General features: G+C 41.0%; 1 long non-coding RNA gene across 1 annotated transcript in view; it reads right to left on the bottom strand.

Moving 5' to 3' along the window:
• The window catches only part of LOC113610341 (uncharacterized), a 46,348-nt gene that overhangs the window by 13,524 nt on the left and 5,955 nt on the right, over nt 1-26,869 (bottom strand). The gene's annotated exons all lie outside the window — the stretch shown is intronic.

Genomic DNA, 26,869 nt, shown 5'->3' on the forward strand with positions numbered 1-26,869 from the left:
GCTATCATCACAATGTGAACCCTGACTCCTCCAACTAAAATAAGAAAATTCTCAGAGGGCGGACAGCAGAAGCAAGAAGAACCACAATCCTGCAGCCTGTGGAACAAAAACCACATTCACAGAAAGACAGGTAAGATGAAAAGGCAGAGGGCTATGTACCAGATGAAGGAACAAGATAAAACCCCAGAAAAACAACTAAATGAAGTGGAGACAGGCAAGCTTCCAGAAAAAGAATTCAGAATGATAGCGAAGATGATCCAGGACTTTGGAAAAAGAATGGAGGCAAAGACTGAGAAGATGCAAGAAAGGTTTAACAAAGACCTAGAAGAATTAAAGAACAAACAAACAGAGATGAACAATACAATAACTGAAATGAAAACTACACTAGAAGGAATCAATAGCAGAATAACTGAGGCAGAAGAATGGATAAGTGACCTGGAAGGCAGAATAGTGGAATTCACTGCTGCAGAACAGAATAAAGAAAAAAGAATGAAAAGAAATGAAGACAGCCTAAGAGACCTCTGGGACAACATTAAACGCAACAACATTCGCATTATAGGGGTCCCAGAAGGAGAAGAGAGAGACAAAGGACCAGAGAAAACATTTGAAGAGATTAGAGTCGAAAACTTCCCTAACACGGGAAAGGAAGTAGCCACCCAAGTCCAGGAAGCGCAGAGAGTCCCATACGTGATAAACCCAAGGAGAAACACGCCAAGAAACATAATAATCAAATTGGCAAAAATTAAAGACTAAGAAAAATTATTGAAAGCTGCAAGGGAAAAACGACAAATAACATACAAGGGAACTCCCATAAGGTTAACAGCTGATTTCTCAGCAGAAACTCTACAAGCCAGAAGGGAGTGGCATGATATACTTAAAGTGATGAAAGGGAAGAACCTACAACCAAGATTACTCTACCCGGCAAGGATTTCATTCAGATTCGATGGAGAAAACAAAAGCTTTACAGACAAGCAAAAGCTAAGAGAATTCAGCACCACCACAACAGCTCTACAACAAATACTAAAGGAACTTCTCTAAGCGAGAAACACAAGAGAAGAAAAGAACCTACAAAAACAAACCCAAAACAATTAAGAAAATGGTCATAGGAACATACATATTGATAATTACCTTAAACGTGAAAGGATTAAATGCTCCAACCAAAAGACACAGGCTTGCTGAATGGGTACAAAAACAAGACCCATATATATGCTGTCTACAAGAGACCCACTTCAGACCTAGGGACACATACAGACTGAAAGTGAGGGGATGGAAAAAGATATTCTATGCAAATGGAAATCAAAAGAAAGCTGGAGTAGCAACACTCATATCAGATAAAACAGACTTTAAAATAAAGAATGTTACAAGAGACAAGGAAGGACACTACATAATGACCAAGGGATCAATCCCAGAAGAAGATATAACAATTATAAATATATATGCACCCAACATAGGAGCACCTCAATACATAAGGCAACTGCTAACAGCTATAAAAGAGGAAATCGACAGTAACACAATAATAGTGGGGGACTTCAACACCTCACTTACACCAATGGACAGATCATCCAAACAGAAAATTAATAAGGAAACACAAGCTTTAAATGGCACAACAGACCAGATAGATTTAATTGATATTTATAGGATATTCCATCCAAAACCAGTAGATTACACTTTCTTCTCAAGTGCACACAGAACATTTTCCAGGATAGATCACATCTTGGGTCACAAATTAGCCTCAGTAAATTTAAGAAAATTGAAATCATATCAAGCATGTTTTCTGACCACAACGCTATGAGATTAGAAATCAATTACAGGGGGAAAAAACGTAAAAAACACAAACATACGGAGGCTAAACAATACGTTACTAAATAACCAAGAGATACTGAAGAAATCAAAGAGGAAATCAAAAAATACCTAGAGACAAATGACAATGAAAACACGATGATCCAAAACCTATGGGATGGGGCTTCCCTGGTGGCGCAGTGGTTGAGAGTCCACCTGCCGATGCAGGGGACACGGGTTCATGCCCCGGTCCGGGAAGATCCCACATGCCGCGGAGTGGCTGGACCCGTGAGCCATGGCCGCTGAGCCTGCGCATCCGGAGCCTGTGCTCCGCAACAGGAGAGGCCACAACAGTGAGAGGCCCATGTACCACAAAAACAAACAAACAAACAAACAAAAAAAACAAAACCTATGGGATGCAGCAAAAGCAGTTCTAACAGGGAAGTTTATAGCTATACAAGCGTACCTCAAAAAACAAGAAAAATCTCAAATAAACAATCTAACCTTACACCTAAAGGAACTAGAGAAAGAAGAACAAACAAGACCCAAAGTTAGCAGAAAAAAAGAAATCATAAAGATTAGATCAGAAATAAATGAAACAGAAACAAAGAAAACAATAGCAAAGATGAATAAAACTAAAAGCTGATTCTTTGAGAAGATAAACAAAATTGATAAACCATTAGCCAGACTCATCAAGAAAAAGAGGGAGAAGACTCAAATCAATAAAATTAGGAATGAAAACCTAGAAGTTACAACAGACACCACAGAAATACAAAGCATCCTGAGAGACTACTACAAGCAACTCTATGCCAATAAAATGGACAACCTGGAAGAAATGGACAAATTCTTAGAAAGATATAACCTTCCCAAGACTGAACCAGGAAGAAATAGAAAATATGAACAGACTGATCACAAGCAATGAAATTGAAACTGTGATTAAAAATCTTCCAATAAACAAAAAGTCCAGGACCAGATGGCTTCACAGGTGAATTGTATCAAACAATTAGAGAAAAGCTAACACCCATCCTTCTCAAACTCTTCCCAAAAATTGCAGAGGAAGGAACACTCCCAAACTCATTCTATGAGGCCAAAATCACCCTGATACCAAAACTAGACAAAGACTATGAAGAAAAGAAAATTACAGACCAATATCACTGATGAATATAGATGCAAAAATCCTCAACAAAATACTAGCAAACACAATCCAACAACATATTAAAAGGATCATACACCATGATCAAGTGGGATTTATCCCAGGGATGCAAGCATTCTTCAATATATGCAAATCAATCAATGTGATTCACCATATTAACAAATTGAAGAATAAAAACCATATGATCATCTCAATAGATGCAGAAAAAGCTTTTGACAAAATTCAGCACCCATTTATGATAAAAACCCTCCAGAAAGTAGGCACAGAGGGAACTTACCTCAACATGATAAAGGCCATATATGACAAACCCACAGCCAATGTCATTCTCAATGGTGAAAACTAAAACCTTTTCCGCTAAGATCAGGAACAAGACAAGGATGTCCACTCTCACCACTATTATTGAACATAATTTTGGAAGTCCTAGCCATGGCAATCAGAGAAGAAAAAGAAATAAAAGGAATACAAATTGGAAAAGAAGAAGTAAAACTGTCACTGTTTGCAGATGACATGATACTATATAGAGAGAATCCTAAAGATGCCACCGGAAAACTACTAGAGCTAATCAATGAATTTGGTAAAGTTGCAGGATACAAAATTAATGTACAGAAACCTCTTGCATTCCTATACACTAATGATGAAAAATCTGAAAGAGAAATTAAGGAAACACTCCCATTTCCCATTGCAACAAAAAAGAATAAAATACCTAGGAATAAACCTACCTAAGGAGACAAAAGACCTATATGCAGAAAACTATAAGATACTGATGAAAGAAATTAAAGATGATACCAACAGATGGAGAGATATACCATGTTCTTGGATTGGAAGAATCAATATTGTGAAAATGACTATACTACCCAAAGCAATCTACAAATTCAATGCAATCCCTATCAAATTACCAATGGCATTTTTTATGGAACTAGAACAAAAAATCTGAAAATCTGTATGGAGACACAAAAGACCCCAAATAGCCAAAGCAGTCTTGAGGGAAAAAAACGGAGCTGGAGGAATCAGACTCCCTGACTTCAGACTATACTACAAAGCTACAGTAATCAAGACAATATGGTACTGGCACAGAAACAGAAATATAGATCAATGGAACAACATAGAAAGCCCAGAAATAAACCCACGCACCTATGGTCAACTAATCTATGAGAAAGGAGGCAAGGATATACAATGGAGAAAAGACAGTCTCTTCAATAAGTGGTGCTGGGAAAGCTGGACAGCTACATGTAAAAGAATGAAATTAGAACACTCCCTAACACCATACACAAAAATAAACTCAAAATGGATTAGAGACCTAAATGTAAGACCGGACACTATAAAACTCTTAGAGGAAAACACAGGAAGAACACTCTTTGACATAAATCACAGCAAGATCTTTTTTGACCCACCTCCTAGAGAAATGGAAATAAAAACAAAAATAAACAAATGGGACCTAATGAAACTTCAAAGCTTTTGCACAGCAAAGGAAACCATAAACAAGATGAAAAGAGAACCCTCAGAATTGGAGAAAATATTTGCAAACGAAACAACGGACAAAGGATTAATCTCCAAAATATATAAACAGCTCATGCAGCTCAATATTAAAAAAAAAAAAAAACCCAATCCAAAAATGGGCAGAAGACCTAAATAGACATTTCTCCAAAGAAGACATACAGATGGCCAAGAAGCACATGAAAAGCTGTTCAACATCACTAATTATTAGAGAAATGCAAATCAAAACTACAATGAGGTATCATCTCACACCAGTTAGAATGGGCATCATCAGAAAATCTACAAACAACAAATGCTGGAGAGGGTGTGGAGAAAAGAGGACCCTCTTGCACTGTTGGTGGGAATGTACATTGATACAGCCACTATGGAGAACACTACGGAGGTTCCTTAAAAAACTAAAAATAGAACTACCATATGACCCAGCAATCTCACTATTGGGAATATATCCAGAGAAAACCATAATTCAAAAAGACCCATGCACCCCAATGTTCACTGCAGCACTATTTACAATAGCCAGGTCATGGAAGCAACCGAAATGCCCATCGACAGACGAATGGATAAAGAAGATGTGGTACATATATACAATGGAATATTACTCAGCCATAAAAAGGAACGAAATTGGGTCATTTGTAGAGACATGGATGGATCTAGAGGCTGTCATACAGAATGAAGTAAGTCAGAAAGAGAAAAACAAATATCGTATATTAAAGCATATATGTGGAACCCAGAAAAATGGTACCGATGAACCAGTTTGCAGGGCAGAAATTGAGACACAGATGTAGAGAACAAATGTATGGACATCAAGGGGGGAAAGCGGTGGGGGGGTGGGGTGTGTGTGTTGAACTGGGCGATTGGGATTGACATGTATACACTGATGTGTATAAAATGGATGACTATGAAGAACCTGCTGTATAAAAATAATTAAATTAAATTAAAAAAAAATTTTTTAAGAGATTTGAAAAGCAGAGGAAAAAATAAATAAAAAATAAAATACGAAAATTCTCAACCAGTGAGGTCAAGTGTAACTCAGAGTCAGCTGAGATCACACTGTCCTTTGAAATGGAATGAAATGGGCTTGCCTCCAGCAGGGAACTGCCCCTGCTAAAATTCCTGGGAGCTTATGTTGTCATGGTCACTTCGAGCTCTGAGTCTTTGTATCCTTGAACTCCCCAGCCCACTCACAGGTCACCTCCCACAGCTATTCCCTGCCCCAGCAGATCCAGGAGTGGGACTCACCCCCGTCACTCGACTTTGTCTCCTCAAAATCACTCACATGACTCATTTGTGAGCATGACAGATATTCCTTAGGTTTGGGGCAATGGTTGGGTTTCAAGTTGCCGTGTGCCTGGGCCACTCTTCATCCTCTGACTCCCCTCCCCACAGACACACTCCCCTCATTAGTGAAGATCAGCCTCTGTAGTGCCTCAGTTCTCACACAACAGCACAGAAGACCTGGCAGAGGCTCTGAGATGCCACCCTACTCTGTCCCCATTCTCACCCAGTCCCTAGGGGTAGAAGGGAATAATGTGGCGATACATATTCCTCCCCCTTAGAACTTCATTTTTTGTGACGACAGATTTGTGGGCAATGTGGCAAAGCCTTGGACTCCCTCTCAGAATAATGTTTTTAAAAACACAAAACAAAATATGTTAAAAATGAATTGTAGCCCAGAACTGGAAACAATCCTAATTGCCCTTCAGCGGGCAAATGGTTCAACTAATTGCTAATGTGTCTACCATGGAATACTTCTCAAGGACAAAAAGGAACAAACTATTATCTACACAATTTGGATACATCTCAAGGGAATTATACATAATTAAAACAAGGCAATCTCAAAAGGTTACACACTTCTACAAACGTGAAAATATGTAAACCTCAGAAGGGTAGAGACTTCATTATATAACATTCTTGAAATGACAAAATTGTAGAGATGGGGAACAGAATAGTGGATGCCAGGGCTTGGGAAGGGAGAGGGAGGCAAGAGTCTGCCTATGAAAGAACAGCATGAGGGGTCTTTGTGGTGATGGAGTTGTCTGGGGGCACACATATCTACACATGTGATAAACTGCATATAAAACTGGTGAAATCTGAATAAGGTATGTGGGTGGATATAGCAATGTCAATTTGCTGGTTGTGACAATGTACTATAATTTTGCAACAGGTTATACTGGGAGAAACTAGGTGAAAGGTATACAGGATCTTTCTGTATTATTTTTTGTAAATGCAAGTCTACAGTTATGCTAAGATAATTTTTTTTAAATGTAAAAAATTATTCTGAAATGCAGTTCTTAAAGTATTTTTAAAACACATTTATGATACAGTAATATATGCATTTCATTATTGACACATTTAAAAAGATCTAGCAACAAATCTTACAACTACCATGACAGTGATGAATACAAATGATATTTTAAGATACCTGTGACAAGGTCCTGCTAATACTACTGTTTTGTTGCTTACATTCACAATCAAAGATGTTAATTTTGCCAGAGGTTAATGAAAATAAAAATGTAAATTTTCTTCCTATCCAAATTCAGGTTTCCCTGAGTCATATCATGGGCCCCCAAGTTAAGAACTCCTGCCTTGTTTAAAATGGCAACTTGCCTCCTCCGTTTTACAAGCTATAATGAACACAGAGGGGAAAGAGTAGTAGAGGGAGCATCTCTGGAAGAGGCGGTGGTCACAGCGCATTGGTCACGGCAGGGTGGGGCATCTTTGAAATGTTAATTGATGTTTCCCCCTATTGACTTTCCCTCCACTCAAATAGCCAGACCTTAGGAAAGATCTTTCAATTTTCCTTGTCCTTAGGGTACAGGAGTTTGAGGAAATTAAGGTTCTCTTTCTATCCTACATCAAACTAAAATATTATTCCCCAGGCGGGGGAGAAGATGAGAGGCCTGAGGGAAGCACGTCAATCTAGACACTAGACTGACCCTGTGCCCTGCCTCCCGGTCAGAGACCTGGGGTTTGTGCAATCCAGGGGAAGAGAGACGTGGTACACGGTGAGTCCAAGGTGAGTACGGCCACAGGCAGTCCCAATCCATTCCCTAGCTTGGCACAGAAGCAACAAAATGAACTGCCAGGCCTGAAGGTGCTGGTGGACCATACTGAGTGTGGATGTATAGGGCTGGTGACCAACAAGGAGGCAGGAAATGATGTCTAAGTGGAGGCCCATGTGGACAGCTTCCACCAAGAACCATGTGGCACAGTGCTTGCCTGGGCCTTGGCACTGACTGAATCTCTTAGACCTGATGCAGTTCTGGGCAAAGGGTGACCCTCACACTGACTGATATTTATTTTCCATTATCCTGTGGATCGGAGTCTCAAAACAGAAAATAAGTTGTTCTAGAAAATATAATCCTATTTTCTTATATACTTGAGTTTGTGGTCGAGAGCTAGTGGCATAGCTTCTGCAGCAGGTGCTGTTGCTGGTGCTCCTATACTCCATCGTCACTTATACCTACTTAGTATACACTGGCTGACTCCCTACTGGAAACACCCACGCTGCTTTGTCTGAGGGCTTGCTCTGTCTAACAAAGCCTGTTTCACCCCTGTCCACCAGTGCTGCACACCAGAAATTTCAGGGAAGTAATGCCTCTTGCTGCCTCAAGAGCCCTCAACCAATGGCTGTGGTGAGTTGTTACAAATATAGCCCACATCCCTTGCCCTTTGGGTGAAATAACTCTCAGGTGTATGGTCCATACTGTTTCTTGAATTCCTCCAATGGGATTACACTCCAGCTACCCACAGATGTAACTGGGTTGATAACACATCCTTTAGGTGACCTTCCCTCCCCTGCCTCACTTCCCCACTATCCTGTCTGTGTCTCCATCTCCCAAATAAACTACTACTTGAACCACATGACATTGCCAATGGCTGACCTTCTTTGCCTTATTAAAAAGAAAAAGGCAACTTTATATAGTTCAAACTAAAATTTAGCTCAAATCTCTGTCTCTGGGTCTGCTACGACATTTATCTACACACTCCATCCAAGAATTGTCCCCTTGAGTTGCCACCCAGCCACCTCTGCGGTGGATCAGTGGGAGGAAACTGCTGAACCAAATCCAGATCTAGATCCTAAGATCTAGAGAGGACCAGTCTGCCTCCTCAGGTTCCACAGGACAGTGGGTCTCAGGAGAGGTGAGGCAAAACAACACAGAGGCTGCTTCAGGTTGGGGATATGCTCCATCCAGATATTACATACCACAGTGGGAAGTGTAGCCATAAAATGAGGAAACCATGAGATAATAAAATGCTGTAATTGGAAATGTGATGAAGTGTTTGGAAGCAGAAGCCCTGGGTGTGGGCTGAAAATCTGCAAAAAGGAACATTTGTATGATCCCAGGAAGGCAACTGTGAAAAGTACCAGGGCCCTATTTGGCCTGATTCCAGGCCTCCCTCCTAGAGAACTCAGTCCCTTGGAGGTGGAGGGCTCTGGGCATATAAATGGTCTGGAGAACACTTTGGCTAAATCAGAACCCCGAACATAGGGACTTCCCTGGTGGCACAATGGTTAAGAAACTAAGCCCGTGCACCACAACTGCTGAGCCTGAGAGCCACAACTACTGAAGTCTGCGTGCCTAGAGCCCATGTTCCACAACAGGAGAAGCCACCGCAATGAGAAGCCCACGCACCACAACGAAGAGTAGCCCCAACTAGAGAAAGCCCGTGTGTAGCAATGAAGACCCAACGCAGCCAAAAATTAATAAACAAACAAACAAACAAATAAATAAGAGCCCCGAACAAAACAGCACGTTAACCACCCAGCAAAATTAATCTGCCTCCATGGCTCAGAGGGTGTGGGGACCACACCACTAGGCAGCAGGACAGGAGCAGAACTTGGACCAGAAGCCAGGCCTGTTTCCACCTGAGCAGGTGCTTTTGCCTTAACCCACAGGAGGAAAAGCATTTTACCTAGCAGTCCACTGCACAACTTACACAAAACAATAATTACCCCGACTACCCATAATGTGCTTGGATAGTTTCAATTTTATTGTTTCACATTTCTTAAATGCTGGACATGACACATTAACTGATTTCACAACTCACTTCTGGGTGGTGACCCACAGTTTGAAATACTGCCCTTGAATGTATCCAGAAATGAAAGGATGTGGACAGTAATGCTAGACTTCTCCTAAATACTGTGTATTTACCATCAGCCTCCATGTCCCATTCAAGGCTGCAGGGAATGCTGGGCTGGGCCATGAGAGCCTCTAAAATTCTATAAAGTGGACATAGAGAACAGACTTGTGGTTGCCAAGAGGGAAGGGGGGGGGTTGGATTGGGAGTTTGGGATTAGCAGATGCAAACTATTATAGATAAACAACGAGAACCTACTGTATAGCACAGGGAACTATATTCAATATCCTGTGATAAACCATAAAGGAAAAGAATAGGAAAAAGAATTGTATATATATGTATATATACATACATATATGGGTATATATATGTATGTATATACAGCTAATCACTTTGCTGTACGGCAGAAATTAACACATTGTAAATCAACTATACTTCAATAAATTACAAAAAATAAAAAATAAAATTCCGTAAAGTGAAGGTGGTTCCTATTTCCTAATCCAGTGATTCAAACCAGGCATTGCCACTACTTTCACATTCTTTGCCACATCCCATACCACCTGTACTATGTATTATTGTGTGAATATTCTAAATCAACTCATCACTTTTTAAAACTTAAATACTCAGACTAGCCTTGTCTTATGGAGTACTACTGGTGAAATCAAAGGTTTGAAGTTATTCCCTGATGCAAAGTAAAACAAAAACACAGTGATGAAAATAAAACATGCCTTCTGTGTTCCACGTTACATCATAGAGCTAGTGGCCCTCCCTCCCCTGCTCTTTTCACAAGAAAATAATCCAGCCTCTGTATAGTTCAAGCTGTCCTTAACCCCTAGAAAGGCTTTGTCCTTCTGTCTGTCCACCTCTCCAATGATAATCAGCGCTATTATCATGGCTAATGACATTTAAACTCATTTAATCTTCACACCAGCCCTGTGAATTTCTCGGGTCACTCCACTTTACAGATGAGGAAGCAGGTATGGAGAGATCAGGCAGACTTGCCCATAGCTAGGAAGTGATGGAGCCAGGTTTTGAACACAGGTCGTCTGACAGCAGAGCCTATGTGCCTAACTACTACACTGTACTGCCCCCCTCTGAAGATGCCCATCCCTAATGTCAGCCCTAGTGTTGCCTCTTACAGGAGAGCTTCCTGGACTACCCGTCCCATAATATTGTTCTTCCTCTATTCCCAAAGCACTCACTTCTTGCCTGTTTAATTCATTTGAAGGTTAATCATAACCTGGTAGAGACACTGCCTCTACCAGGCTGAGAGCCTTGAAAGGATGGCTACATGTTATTCTTCTGTGTATCTCTGCGTCCAACAGCCTGTCTGAGGCATTGGAGGCCTTCAGTGTCTCTTGGGCCCTGTGATCTCTCCTTGTTATTTAACAAATGCCCAGCACTCTTTGCAAGTCTCCAGCTCACAGGCTGGTTTCCAGTAAACCCTGGGAACAGTCAAAGGGTAGAGAAGATGAGTCAGAGACAATAGAATCAAGGGGTCTTAACCCGGTCCACAGATTCCCAATGGACCCACGCCTAGTATGCAGGAGGTCTCTGAACTTAAATGGGAACAAGATTACATCCTTATTTTCACTGGCCTCTGATGGAAATTCAGCATTTCCTTCAAATGGAATTCGACCTGTGACTTTGTCACCAGTAAAGTCACTGATAGTTTCATTTCACGTCACTATTATAGCAGACAATCTCAAAATATTTATACTCATCATTTCATGGAAATTCTGATCGTTTTCAGACTCACTGCTATATCTTGTATTTAAGATATCAGTAAAGAAACACATATATACCATGCCACAGTAGGAAAAAATAGCTTAGATCTGTATTTTAATAGGATTGGCATTTCTTGGCAATTTCAATAGGATCAGTAATCTTACGTGTTTTATTTTAGACTTTTAAAAACATTATTTTGAGATGGGCCCATAGGCTTCACCACACTGCCAGCGGAAGCCACGGTACAAGAAAAAGGTTAAGAGCTGGGTTTGGAGCAAGACAGATCTGAGTTCAAACCTTAATTCTGCCATTTACAAACCAAGTTACCTGGGTCTCAGTTCCCTCATCTGTATAATGGCGATCGCTACCTACCTTACTGAGCTAGCATCTAGCATCTGAATGAAGGTGATATCCAAACCCAGCCTAGACTGCCTCGTGAGGCAGACAAAGCCTGGGGATAGTGGAGCCCTCAGCTTCCCACCTCTCCTGTCAGAGAAGTCATTTGTCCCCCTCAGTGTGGCTGAGACCAGCTCCCTGTGGCAGGACAGAAAGACTAACTTCAGCCCCTTCTTAGATACTCTATCCCATTTCTGAGCCCAGAATCTGCACCCCACTCCCCAAACTGGCTGACTTTATGAGTCTCACAGGAGGGGCCAGTCAGCCTCCTTTAAGCACCGACATGCATTTCCACACTTTTCCACTGGGTGGAGCTGGTTCACACTCTTAATCTGTCAGCAGGACCAGGAGCAGAGCCAGAACATTTCAGAGTTGGGACCATCCCCCAACCCAGCCCCTGCTTCCTGACGCTCCCCCCTCCCCCGCCCCCAACCACCCTAATTGAGCCTGACGTGCAGAAAAGTGCCCCCTCTGTGCTCCTTTCCAGTAACCCACCACTCTTGGAATGGTGGTGACTATCCTGACTTTTAATATCATAGATTAGTTTTGCCTGTTTTTAAACTTTATTTAAACATACTCATATCGCACATATTCTTTTGTGTTTGATTTCTTTTGCTCAACATTATGTTTGTGAGAGTACATGCCACTGTAGCTCATTTATTCTCATTGCCCTATAGGTTCCATTGGGTGAATATTCAGTAATTTATTTGTCTGTTTATTGTTGAGTCAGCATCTGAAGAGAGTCCAGTTTAGGGTTCGCTTTGTGGTTGCTCCCTGGAGGATGGTATCCATGCCTCCACCCAGCCAAAACTGGTTTGGACCTGGAGACTAATGATACAATACACTCACAAGAGGATTTGAAAGATTGGTCACATAGCAAAGCTTTCTGGGGAGAGCAAGGCCCACATTCAAACCAGCCTGCTTGGCTTAAGCAGAAGGGGCAGTGGCTCTAGTTTTTACAGTGGTTGGGGAGAAGACTCCCTCTCCCACTGGCTGAAGTTTGAGTGGTCTTAATATCCTACTCATGTCAAGGAAGCAAGTACCCGGGTTTTCTTATTGGCATGTCCAGGAGTGGGGCAAAAAAAGGAAAAGGGGAGTGATGGGGCTTGCAGGCTATCATGATCAAACATCAAAAATAGAATCAGAGGGCTTCCCTGGTGGTGCAGTGGTTAAGAATCCGCCTGCCAATACAGGGGATACGGGTTCGAGCCCTGGTCTAGGAAGATCCCACATGCCGTGGAGCAACTAAGCCCGTGTGCCACAACTAACTGAGCCTGCGCTCTAGAGCCCGTGATTCACAACTACTGAAGTCCGTGAGCCACAACTACTGAAGCCCGCTCGCCTAGAGCCCGTGCTCTGCAACAAGAGAAGCCACCACAATGAGAAGCCCATGCACCGCAACAAAGAGTAGCCCCCGCTCGCCGCAACTAGAGAAAGCCCGCGCACAGCAACGAAGACCCAACACAGCCATAAAAAAATAATAAAGTAAAATAAGGTACTAAAAAAAAAAATAGAATCAGATTCTTTATTACACCATTACTACAAGTAGTACTGCTATGAACATCCTTGTATAAGCCTTTTGGCAAATATTACTCATTTCTTATGTGTGTCTCTAGGAGTGCAATTGCTGGGGAATGTGTTTGTCTTGGCCAAATAGTTTTTCAAAGTGATTGTACCAAATTCCATTCCATTCAACATGCCAGTTTGTCTATCCACTCTGCAGCTGAGGGACATTTGGTTTGTTCCCAGTTTTCTGTGATTACAAATAAAGCTGCTTTAAACATTCATATGCAGGTTTTGGGGGTGAATATAAGTTTTCAATTCTCTTGGGTAAAAACTAGGAAAGAAACAGCTAGGTTGTATGGTAAGTATATGTTTAGCGGTGTAAGGAACCAGGCAAATCGTTTTCCAAGGTGGCTGCACCATTTTGCATCTCCACCAGCAAAATATGTGAGTTCTAATTGCTCCACAATCCCCTAAGTACTTGGATTGGTCAGTCTTTACTTTTAGTCATTCTACGAAGTGTGAAGTAGTATTTCATTGTGGTATTTATTTGCATTTCCTTAAGAACTAATGACATTGAATATATACGGATGCCAACTTACTATCCATATATCTTCTTTGGTGAAGTATCTTTTCAAATCTTTTGTCCATTAAAAAAAAAAAGGCTGTTTTCTTACTACTGAGTATAGAGGGCTCTCTGTTTATCTTGGATATAAGTTCTTTATCAGGTATATGGTTTGCAAATATTTTCTCCTAGTTTGTGACTTGTGTTTTCATTATTGTAACAGTGTCTTTTGAAGAGCAGTTCTTAATTTCAGTGGAGTACAAACAATTTTTTTCTTTTACGGGTTGTGCTTTTCGTGTCTTATCTAAGAAATCTTTGCTTACCCTCAGGTCACAAAGATTTCCTCCTATGCTTTCTTCTAGAAATTTTATAATTTCAGGTTTTACATTTAGGCCTGTGATTAATGAACCTATATTACCAAAACTTCAGAAGGTATTATTTGAAAGGGGGTTCTGATAATGGACATATTGAAAGAGGTCAGAGTTTATATCCAGCAAAACACTGAAGATATATAAGGAGGGCCATAGTTTCTGTGCAGAGAGTCAAAAGTTAAGGATTTCTGCTAATCCAGAGTTTAGCTTTCAGAAGAAATGGCATGAAGTTCTAGGGATGATGGGGGCTGCTTTCCTCCCTGTATCCTCCCTTTGACAGATGTAGCATCTACATATAGTACATATTTGGTAGCCTACAAATATGCCCTTTCAGGCTATAAATAATTTCACAGTCTTGGCTTTGTTTCTTTGCTCCTCAGAGAACCATCTGTTTGGCCTTTCAAAAAGTTAAGAGTTGGGAGGGAGACTTGTTTAATGTAACATGACAAGCAAACCCTAAGTAGCATAACAAATACATAGAAAGTTCATCTTGCAATCAGGATAATTCCTTTTTTTTTTCAGTTTTTGGCTGCATTGGGTCTTCGTTGCTGCGTGTGGGCTTTCTCTAGTTGCGGCAAGCGGGGGCTACTCTTCGCTGCGGTGCACGGGCTTCTCATTGTGGTGGCTTCTCATTGCAGAGCACAGGCTCTAGGCACGCGGGCTTCAGTAGTTGCAGCACACGGGCTCCATAGTTGCCTCATGCAGGCTCAGTAGTTGTGGCGCACGGGCTTAGTTGCTCTGGGGCATGTGGGATCTTCCCAGACCAGGAATCCAACCCATGTCCCCTGCATTGGCAGGCGGATTCTTAACCACTGCGCCACCAGGGAAGTCCCAGGATAATTTGTAATGAATAACTTTTAACAATTGTCCACCAATGTCCACGATCTACCTGAACCAACAGAAGTATTATTCCTCTTATGGAGTGAAGAACCTGGGATACTTCTTTAATTTTAGAGGTTATTTTTTTCTATCTACCTTGAGCCACAGTTAAAGTTCATGAGCTATTTTATTCTTCCTTTACAGAGGCAAAAGACAACTTGGTTTGTGAAGCCCCAATGGCATTAGTTGCATTAGGCCTTGTTCTAGAATTCCCACAGGTTTTACAATGGGCCTTGCAAGTTAAAAAAAAAAAAAAAAAAAACAGTTCCAAGGATTAGCACTAGAAAAAGGACATAAAACCAAATGTTCCTATAGGTGAGTAGTTCTCTATATTACAAAGTAGCTAACCAGCAAACATGCTATGTCAGGGAGGATCCATGCCTTTAGGTGAGGAAGATTTTTATAGCATTTAGCACACTGTGTCCCAAAGGTGGAATAAGCAGCAATCAGAGAACTTTAGAGACAGTGCTAAAGTCTGTTGTGCACCAACTACCGGGTGGTCATGGGTCACCACTGAAAAAGACATTTGAAGGACAAGCTATGATGGAAAGGGGCAGGGAAGAGGGACCCTCCTGATATGCAGCAGTAAACTATGGTGGCAAGCAAGGTGAGGACTTAAGAATCCTACAGTACTAGCCCGGCAGTCTTCTCTTTCACACACTGGACCTGAGGGTATTTATCTGGCATCTCCACACAGTCCCACACTTTGTGGTCTTCACTCAGTGCATCTTGAATGCCACAAAGTAACCGCCTTTTCTTTCTAGGCTAAAGCTTCCCAGGGCCTTGGTGGTCTCTATGAATTGTATCCAGATTTACCTTGTTTGCTATCAGTTTTGATGTAGTTGTGGCTGGTCACCCTTGCACCCTTGATGGTCTACAGCCTCACAGAGCCATAGGGATGGCCAAGAGAACATCATAGGGCTCTTTCCATCTAGGTTCTTTATTGAAATTCCTTTTCACAGACCCTGTATCCTGCTGGAACATGCGTGCTATATGGATTCTAGGGTGGCCTGGGCTGCAAAGGAACCCACGACATAACTGAGTACTTGACAAAAAGAATGCAAAAGACAAGTAAGAAAGCTCTCAGGGTTGGAGTGACACTACTGGAAAACCAGCTAGATAACAATGTTGATATGGCTTGAGTCCCGAGATCTGGTAGATTGAAGAACTGCAGCGTCAGAGTTCATCTTGATCTTGGAAGGGTTTCAGGCCATGTAAAGCCCCCTTGTTGCTGTTTTATTTAGTTTTGCTTAGTGCCATAATTTTGCTTCTAGCTCACCAGAGCTTTGGAAGTTGGAAGGGATGTGTGGTTTGTAATGCATACACGTTTGAAAAGTTGTCCCATAAAATGAGAACATTAGTCTGAGTTTAGATACAAGTCTATCTTTTCCCAGACAGGAATGAATTTTTCGAGTTCTTCTGACTGTTGTAACATCTGCCTTCCACTAGGGGTCGCCTCACACTACCCAGATAATAAGCCTAACAACTCAGATCCAGTGGACAACTCCTAACGATTGGATCATCTTTTTTGGGTGCTTTCCCCCAATACCAGTGACAGATGAAAGGCAGTGTACATAAGAAAAAAACCAGTAAATTGGAAAACCCAAGTCAAACCTAGCATTTTTTATTCTATCATGCTCTTCATTTGATAGGCAGGGAGGAGAAGGACGGACTTGCGGCCACAGGTTGCCCATCTTGGTGGAGGCTATAAATAGGTAGCACAGGATAGGAACCTGCTAGTGTGTGGTCAGCCTTTTCTGTATCAGGGCCCCATGTAGAGGCTCTTCGGTGGTTCTTACATTGGAAAGTGACAAGGGGCTAGAGATCAGAACAGGGAGCTTATAAATGTATTCACACAATGGCCTGCTTCATCTCAAGCATTTCCCTTTATGTACTTCAACTGCTTTAAATAATAAACAAAGCTTTCCTGGGGAGAAATTCATACTTATAAATCCAATACACTAAACTTTAAATGTTAGGAATCTAAAGGTCTCTTAAATGTCTCAATATTAAGAATAATTTAGTAAGATTTCACCTTAGAAAAATGTGTATTGCTCAAACATTTCAAACCAGTTACAAAGCTGTCATTCTACCAGACCAAACCCACCCTTCCTGTGACAATACATAAAGCATCAAATACGTAAAGCCACGTACTTACTTCACACACAAAAAATATTAATGCTAATGGGGCTCTTCCCTTAACTATTTCGATGCTTTATTCTGAAGCTTCCCAGGTTAAAAGATGTTTACCCACCTAACGAAGGAAGTTACTATACCAGTGTCTGCTAGCAGACTGTTGGGCTGGGAGGCTGAGAATCTTATTGAGAACCCATGGGCAACACTAAACTCTATATATGATTATGTTAATGACTCCAAAATGTCAAAGTGGTAATAATTGGGTGAAATAATATAATATAATATAAATATAGTATACAATATCTTGGATTTTCTTTAAAATACCCTAGGAGAAAAAAGAAAACGTTGGGACTTCCCTGGTGGCGCAGTTAAGAATCTGCCTGCCAACGCAGGGGACACAGGTTTGAGCCCTGGTCCGGGAAGATCCCACATGCCGCGGAGCAACTAAGCCCCTGCGCCACAACTACTGAGCCTGCGCTCTAGAGCCTACGAGCCACAACTACTGAGCCCGCGCACCACAATGAAGAGTAGCTCCTGTGTGCCGCAACTAGAGAAAGCCTGTGCACAGCAACGAAGACCCAATGCAGCCTAAAATTAATTAATAAATAAATAAAAGAAAAGATTAATACATAAATATATACCTAAATACATAAATAGGGGAGTGATCATCTAGTCCACTTCCCTGGGTTCAAGTTTTATGTTACACATTTTTCTCCCTAAAAGTCCACAGCTCTTAGCCATGTTGATTTTTTGACTCAGTTTCAAAACCTTAAGATACATAAATGTATATATGTTAAGATATGTAAATACCTTTACATAAATATCTCTAGAGACCCTTGAACTTGAAGACCTGATGGAACTGTGCATTCTTTCATATTCATAGGACTATGTAACTCTTGAGGATCTTTAAAATTAGATCCAATTGGATTTTGGATATTTTATATATATACATATATATGTGTGTGTTTTTCTTGGCCGCGCCACGCGGCATGCAGGATCTTAGTTCCCCAACCAGGGATCAAACCTGTGGGATCAAACCCCGTAGTTGGAGCGTGGAGTGCTAACCACGGGACTGCCAGGGAAGTCCTGGATTTTGGGTATTTCACATGGTTTTCTTCTGACTCAAGGGCAGAACGTATAGGTTCATGCTACTAATATTCCCATATTCAGAAAATGCCTCCTGCTATTTTTAACAGTTTCTGTATTCTTCATGACACCAATAAATGAGTTAATAACATGATTGAGTAGCAAACTCAACAGTAATGCTCAACAGTGTTTCTACTTAAATTCTTGATTCTGTGATTGTACTTCCTTTTCTTTTATACTGAAAATCTTGATTCCTAAAATAATACACACAGTCACTAGTATGTTCATTCTAATACAAGAAAATGGTTTTAAAATACCATATTAATATGATCAATAAAGCTACGGAATAAAGTCTAAGATTTTTTATGCAGTTTCTTTTTTAAACTGTCTCCGAAAGTGTCACTCCCATTAAGTATGTGTGGGTAAACCATGTTCTAGAGGTGTGCTGTCCAATACAGTAGCCACTGGCCACATGTGGCTATTGAGCACATGAATGTCCGAATTGAGAAGTGGTGCAAGTATAAAGCACACACTAGATTTCAAAGACTTAGCACAATGAAAGAATGTAAATATCTCATTAATAATTTAATATTGATTACATCTTGACAATATTTTCAATATTTGGGCCTTGACTGGCAAGCAGGACTGCCCCACAACTGGAGTGTGGCAGAAGATAAAGAAACCACCCACTCATGCAGATGAAATTTGCCCTCCAGCACCCCCTACTGACAGACTTTATCCTGAGCCTGCTGACAGGAAGAAATCTTCTAATGTCACAGGCAAAGCAATGAAGGGTGGATTTGGAATAAGGAGGCATTAAGTGACAACTGGGACACCTCTAAAGGTAGGAGGGCTTGATCTTTTGCTATCAAGGGCTTTTTACAGGTACATAAAAGACTTCCCAGAAAAGAATTTCACCAATAGCCTTAATGAGGTTTTGCCACTTCTACTGCATGGAAATTTCCTTGTTTTCTCACAGATCTCTGACTCGGTCTGGCAATGATGAGCGTTTGTTTGTTTTGCCTTAAACATTTGGGGAAATTATGGTCCCAGGATCAGTCTTGGAACTTCTGGGCCATGTCTGGTATAACCAATTCCAAATTATACAAAAAAGGGACCAAAATGTTTCAAAGTAACTGACTGGAGGGATGCTGGAGTTTCCTTCCTGACCCAGACAGCGGCATCCACAGAACACTTATCTAACCTAAGGGGAAAGAGAGTACACCTGATTTTGAGGGGTCTGAGAGGAGAGGGTTACAACACAGGTCAAACAGATAGACCAACAGGTTTCACTTACGATGCTTGCCGGAAGCTACAAAACCTTTCTGAAAAGTAAACCAGCCCAGGGACAGACCTTAGGTACAGCATCACCAGGAGTAGAAGGCAAGGGAGGAGAACATAAAAGTAAGACATTCAGGGATCTCATGAGCTGGGCACCTGCTGCTTCATCCTACATCATACCTCTGCTCTTCTGCTGTGTTGCTCTATATCCTGTTGACTATGCCAAATCGTCAGGGGCGGCCGAGTCACAGACAAAATTTCAAAGCAAGATGTTGTCACTTGTAGGGACTACATTGCAGAAGAAACGAAGGGAGAATAGGGTCATGGTTGATGGGCCTCTGCCCCAGACTCCTCCTGCCTCTCCTTATGTTCCCTGGGGCACCTTATGGTTGAGGGACACCACTTCAAGTTTCTGCCATGTCCTGTTCTGTATCCCTTTTGCCTCTCAGTTGACACAATGGGGAGATGACTCAAAGAGGAAAGCCACGTGGTGAAAGGACAAAGTGCAGAGGGGCTGGTAGTCAAGAGGTCTTTCTAGTTCCAACTCTGAAATTGGCGTTTTGTAGGAATAAGCCCTCTCTGGGCTTCAGGGCCTTTATCTGTAAAGTTAGAGCTGTTTCAACTCCAGGGCCCTATCAGAAAAGTCAAAGGATGAAAGAGCTGACAGAGCTAGGATTTGGGGAAAAGGTGAAGAGAATAAACAGCAGAGACAAAAGCCCTTGGCCTGATCTTCTGGTATTAGCATTGGGGAAGGTGACTCACTCTGGCCCACCCAGAATTGCCCATTACTCCTGGCTCACCACTCCCGTTTTCTCCCCTGACCTCCTTGGGAAGAGAATTTCTGGTAAGTCATAGACAGAACGCCTTAGTCATCAACTCAATAGGTGCTATTGCCTAGAGCACAGTCACATGGATGACTTATGTGCACGTAGTAAGCTAATCTAGTTCAAAAGCTGTAAGACTCTTGACACACCTATGTGGACACGAAGATAGCAATTTTGCTGTGCCTTGCCTCTACCAAAGCCCAGGTTTACAACCTCCTAGGTACTCTGCACTGGTCAAATAACATGTCTTATACATCCAACCTCTGTGGCCCTCTCACCAACCCTCATCTCTTCTCTCGTTCTGTCCACCCAAAGCTTGCCCATTCTTCCACCCTGCTCAAGTCTGTTATTCCCCAGACCGGCTCTGTCCCTTCTGTAATTCTCCAATATCAGGTGGCTTGATGTTCCCCTCCCCCAGGAGTGTTCTGCCCAGCAGTGTTCTGACTAGCTGTCATAAATGGGACCATGAAGACTGTAACGAAGGTATTACTCATTTGGTCAACTATTACACACAACTATGGGCCAGCCCTTATATCATCCTCCTGTTTTATTTAGTGTGTAGGTACTTCATAATATAATTTTATTTTCTAATATAATTCTATTTTCAGAGGTTTCTAGAGAAAACAGTTTATATTCTGGCTTGAAAACCTTCCTTACTACACTGTATTCCTGACAAGAAGACTCCAGAAATACCCTAATTAGCCCCTGAAATCATTGGTCTTTAATCCTAAATTAGACAGAATAAAATATCTAACTGGTCTGTGGGATGAATTCACCTCTCCAAATCTCGTAGCCTCAGACCTTCCCAGAACATTCATATATAGGTGGGCTCTGGGAAAATAATAGGCCTCAGAAAATAATTTATTTTGGTTCCATCAGAAGTGACCCTTCTCAGGATGAACTTGATCTGATTTTCTTTCCCTGACGTCAAAATGTAATTTAAGTATCCTGTGACCTATCCCACTGAGATTAAAGCTTCTGACTAGAGCTCTTTCCCTTCCTTATTGACTTTACACATATTCTTTCAGGCTTATAGTTTCTTTTATGGGGACGATTGAAGGCTGTTTGGTAGCTAAAAAGCAATTCAATTCCCCCTTGCCACCCAAAATTGGCAAACAACCATCATCAAGTCCTTAGTGGGCCTTCTCCCCGTGGGTGAGGCTGTCCAAGCGGAAGCTGGGTGATCAGCTGCCAGAGGATTCCACACTGATCGACAACTGGGAATCAGGAGTCCTGAGGGTTGTTCCAACCTCACAGCTCTGTAAGTCTCTTTCCCATGCAGAGAGAGAGACAGAGACAAAGTGGACAAGCCCAACTCCTAGAGCCCTTGTATTGGCACTTGGTCAGATCCTGTGTTAAAGGTTTCTCATGCAGATATACTGTCTTCTTAACTAAGCTGTAGGTTCCCCAGAGGCAGAGTGCTCTGCCTTTCTTTTCCTGTTCTACTCTCTACAGTACACAGCCTAGGGTTCAATATTTAAAAGGTATTCAATAACCCCCAAATTCTCTCATCCTTTTAATGGCATGCTTTAAAGTCACTAATGAATACTCCATATTCAGGGATATGGAGATACAGTTAAGACTTGGTCCCTGCACAAAAGAAACCCATAACATCAGCGTGTAGAAAGACTGACTTGTAATAAAGGCTATATCACAGTTATGGGTGTTGGCATATCTATATATCATAGTTATGGGTGACAGAAGTTCAAATGAGGAAATTGTACATTTTTGCTGGTGAGATGGATGAAGAAAGACTTGACAGATGAAATCCTTTGGACCTGGGACTCAAAGGATGAACAGTGTTTTACCAGGTGAAAGTGAATACCTAAAAACTTGGATAGAACACTCCACTCAATGATAGCAGGATACACATTCTTCTCAAGTGCACATGGAGCATTCTTCAGGATAGACCATATGTTAGGCCGTAAAACAAGTCTCAATAAATTTAAAAGAACTGAAATCATACAAAGTATGTTCTCTGACCACAATGGAATTAAATTAAATCAACAACAGAAGGAAATTTAGGGGATTCACAACTATGTGGAAATTAAACAACATACTCCTAAGTAACCAATGAGTCAAAGAAGAAATCACAAGGGAAACTATAAAATACTTTGAGATGAAAGAAACCAAAACAAAATACAAAAAACTTATAGGATACAGTGAAAGCAATGCTTAGAAGGAAATGTATAGCTGTAAATGCCTATGTTAAAAAAGAAAAAAGACCTCAAATAAAGGAATTAACCTGCCACCTTAAGACCCTAGAAAAAGTAGAGCAAACTAAACTCAAAGCAAGCGTAATGAAAGACAAAACAAATACTAGAGCAGAAATAAATGAAAGAGAGAACAAAAATACAACAGAGAAAAAAAAATTTTTAAGTTGTTCTTTGAAAAGATCAATAAAATTGAAAAAACTGAAAAAAAATAGGAAGAAGGAATAAAAGGGAGAAGACTCAAATCACTAAAATAAGGAATAAAAGAGGGATTAAGAAAGGAATAAAAAGGATTGTAAGGGAATACTATGAACAACTGTATGCCAACAAATTAGATAATTTAGAAGAAATGGACAAATTTCTAGAAAAATACAAAACTACCAAAACTGTCTTAGAAGGAAACAAAAAATCTGAATAGACCTATAATAAAGGATTGAATTAGTAATCAAAAAACTTCCCACAAAGAAAAGCCCATGATCCGATGGCTTCACTGGAGACTTCTAACAAACATTTAAAGAACTACCACCAATCCTTTCAAAATCTATCAAAAAACAGAAGAAGGAACACTTCCCAACTCATTCTATGAACCATTATTACTCTGATACCAAAATCCAACAGACATTACAAGAAAAGAAAACTGCAGACCAATATCCCTTGTGGATATAGTCACACACACACACACACACACACGCACACAAACAATTCAACAAAATACCAGCAAACCAAATCTAACAACATACACTACACACCATGATAAGTTGGAATTTTTTCCACAAATGCAAGGTTGGCCCAACATATTAAAATCAACCAATGTAATATACCATATTACTAGAATAAAAGACAAAAACCACATGATCATCTCAGTAGATGCAGAAAAAAGCATTTGACAATCTTCAACACCCTATGATATGATAAAAGCATGCAATAAACTGGATAGACACTTTTCCAAAGAAACATCAAATGGCCAATGAGCACATAAAAACATACTAAACATTATTAGCATCAGGGAAATGAAAATCAAAACCACAATGAAATACCTCTTTACACCCACTGGGATAGCTATAATCAAAAAAGATGAACAATAATATGTGTGGATGAGGATGTGGAGAAATTGAAACCCTCATTAATTGCTGCTGGGAATGTAAAACGGTACTGCTCCTCTGGAAAACAATTTGCCAGTTCCTTAGAAAGTTAAACATGGGGGAATTCCCTGGCTGTCCAACGGTTAGAACTCTGTGCTTTCAGTGCCTAGGGCGTGGGTTCAATCCCTTGTCAGGGAACTAAGATCCCACAGCCAAGTGCCATGGCCAAAAAAAAAAAGTTAAACATAAAAGTTACCATATGATCCACCTAGGTATAGGTATACACCCATGAAAATTGAAATTATATGTATGTCCACAGAAAAAACATGTACATGACTGTTCCCAATAATTTTATTCATAATAGCCAAAAAGTAGAAACAATCCAAATGTCCATCAATTGATGAATGGATAAACAAAATGTGGTGTGTGTGTGTGTACATATATATGTGTGTACACACACACACACACACACACATATATCCGTGCATTGGAATATTATTTAGCCATCAAAAAGGAACGAAACACCTATACATGCTAAAACATGGATGAACCTTGAAAGCACTGTGCTAAGTGAAAGAAACCAGATACAAAAGTCCACATATGATTCCATTTTTATGACATATCCAGAATAGGGAAATCCATAGACAAAGAAAATAGATTAGTGATTGCTTGCCTGGGCGGGGTCGGGGGGAGGTTGCGGGAAGACAGAGGGCGACTGGGCGTGATAGTTAATGGGCATCACCCAGATTTGGCATGATAAAAATGCTGGTCTGGAATTAAAGCTGACAGTTATACAACTTTGTGAATATATTAAAAACCACTGAATTGTACACCCTAAAGGGGTGAATTTTATGGTATGTGAATTACATCTCAATGTTTTAAAACTCAGATAAGTGATGGAATCGGAATCAGTGTGATATACTTAGCATAGAACAAAGTGGAACTAAACTTTGACTTTTATTTGATCATTTGTTGCAATAATGTTAAGGAAGAAAAGCAGAGCACAAGATTCAATGGATTGTAGTAATTCATTCTGCAAAAGTTTAATGGAGTTCTTGCCATCCTATGTAACTATGCTAGTTGCTTCAGAGTGTACAAACGTGAATGGTGCTCAGCTCCTCTCCATGTGTCTTAGAAGTTAATGGAAAGGCTAGAAGAGGATACAATGGACTGATAGCCCAAAGAGGGCTGGTTCTGCTTGTCTACTCACGCATTGCGTATGTCAGAGCAGTCCACCAGGCTTCCATTTCTGGGAGCCCCAGAATAGGCCTCCCTGGAAAGACAATGACTGGTGAGATGAAGGCTAACAGGCTGCCCCAGAGACACTTGATTAAGTTACAGAATGAAATCACACCTTGATCTCTCAGATGAGAGAGAGAGAGAGAGAGAGACAGAGACAGAGACAGAGAGAGAGACAGAGACAGAGAGAGACAGAGACAGAGACAGAGACAGAGACAGAGAGCGAGAGAGAGAGAGAGAGAACGGGAGGAGGCAGCACAAAAGCACAGCTGTCGGCCCTTCTGTCCAGGGCCCTTGACTGAGAACAGGGAAGGATTGGGTCAGATTACTCTGACCCCTGACTTAGCTTAGTACAAGTTCCTCTAGACAAGAGGGGAGGGGAGGGGTGCTGTAAGACAGAAAAACTCAAACATAAGAGTTGTCACACAACAGTTTTTATCAGAGATTAAGAAAACAAGGGGAATGGGTAACTTGTATGGGTTATACTTGAAAAAGTACAACCTGGGTGGGAAGAGATGTCCTTCCTCAACTTCAACAAAGTGAAAAAGAACAGAGGCACAGCCTGAACTGTATGGGGCCTGATAGAATAATGGGGCGTAGCTTAGCACCAAGTGATAGGAGACGGGACAGCATCGTGCATAAACACCAGAGTGAGCATGACAGTTGACTCATGTCATGGGAACAGCAATGTGGAGACACAGCTAAGATCATAGGGATGAAAAGAGATGTAAGACTGGCATATAGTGGATATAGCAGGAAGATCCTAGCTTTCTTGATGGGAGCAGATTGGAGTAATAACTCTTCTGTTACCATTTCTATTATTAGGTGTGCTTCCCTGACTCTTCATATCTGAGTGGGGCCCCGAGAAACTTAGGTTACACAGAATACAAAGCAAAATGCTAAAAATGACTCAACAAAATATAAAGTGCTAGGGAAAGGGAGTGTGTTTCAAAAGAAAAATGGGTAGCATCAGGGAATTCCCTGGTGGTCCAGTGATTAGGACTTGGCACTTTCACTGCTGTGGCCCAGGCTCAATCCTTGGTTGGGGAACTAAGATCTTGCAAGCTGCACGGCCCGGGCAAAAAAAAAAAAAGAAAGAAATAGAAAAAGGGGCAGCATCAGCTTGAAGATCAGGAAAGATTTTATTTACAAAGGTAGTAGCATATGAAGTTGAAAGGATATAAAAGATTTTAAAAAGTGTTTTCTGATCACAATAAATTTGGTTTGATAAATACAGAAAAGAAAAACACAGAGAAAAAAATGAAAATCCCAAATTATTATTCTATACTCAGATAAAACCAGCATTAACATTTGAGGGGGGACTTCACTGGTGGTGCAGTAGTTAAGAATCCACCTGCCAATGCAGGGGACACAAGTTCGATCCCTGGTCTGGGAAAATCCCACATGCCACAGAGCAACTAAGCCCTTGCGCCACAACCACTGAGCCTGCGCTCCAGAGCCCATGAGCCACAAATACTGAGCCCATGTGCCACAACTACTGAAGCCCGCGCGCCTAGAGCCCATGCTCCGCAACAAGAAGCCACCGCAATGAGAAGGCCGCGCACCGCAACAAAGAGTAGCCCCTGCTCACCGCAACTAGAGGAAGCCCGAGCGCAGCAACGAAGACCCAACACAGCCAAAAATAAATAAATAAAATAAATAAATTTATTTTAAAAATAAATAAATTACATTCCCCTTTAAAAAAAACACATTTGAGGGGTACACCTTTCCTCATTTTATTTATTTATACCTCTATTTATAAATATCTGTAATATCTATAAATATAGATATACAGATATGAAAGTGCATGTGTTTGTGAATATATACATACATATATAGATATACCTACATACACACACACACACACACACACACACACACACATATTTCAAAACAAAAGTTGTGATTGATAAGGATTCTAACAGAAATGGAAGGTAAGAGAAAGACCAGGCACAGGCAAGGAAAAGAAAGCACAGAGGCAATGGAACCTTCCAGAGAGTATGAGCTAAACGGGACTGGATTCAAATCCTGCCTCTGCTTCCATGGAAACATAAGCAAGTT

This window comes from Aethalodelphis obliquidens, unplaced genomic scaffold (genome assembly GCF_003676395.1).
Source record: "Aethalodelphis obliquidens isolate GAN/ISIS:26980383/991018 unplaced genomic scaffold, ASM367639v1 scaffold62, whole genome shotgun sequence".
Classification (NCBI taxonomy): domain Eukaryota; kingdom Metazoa; phylum Chordata; class Mammalia; order Artiodactyla; family Delphinidae; genus Aethalodelphis; species Aethalodelphis obliquidens.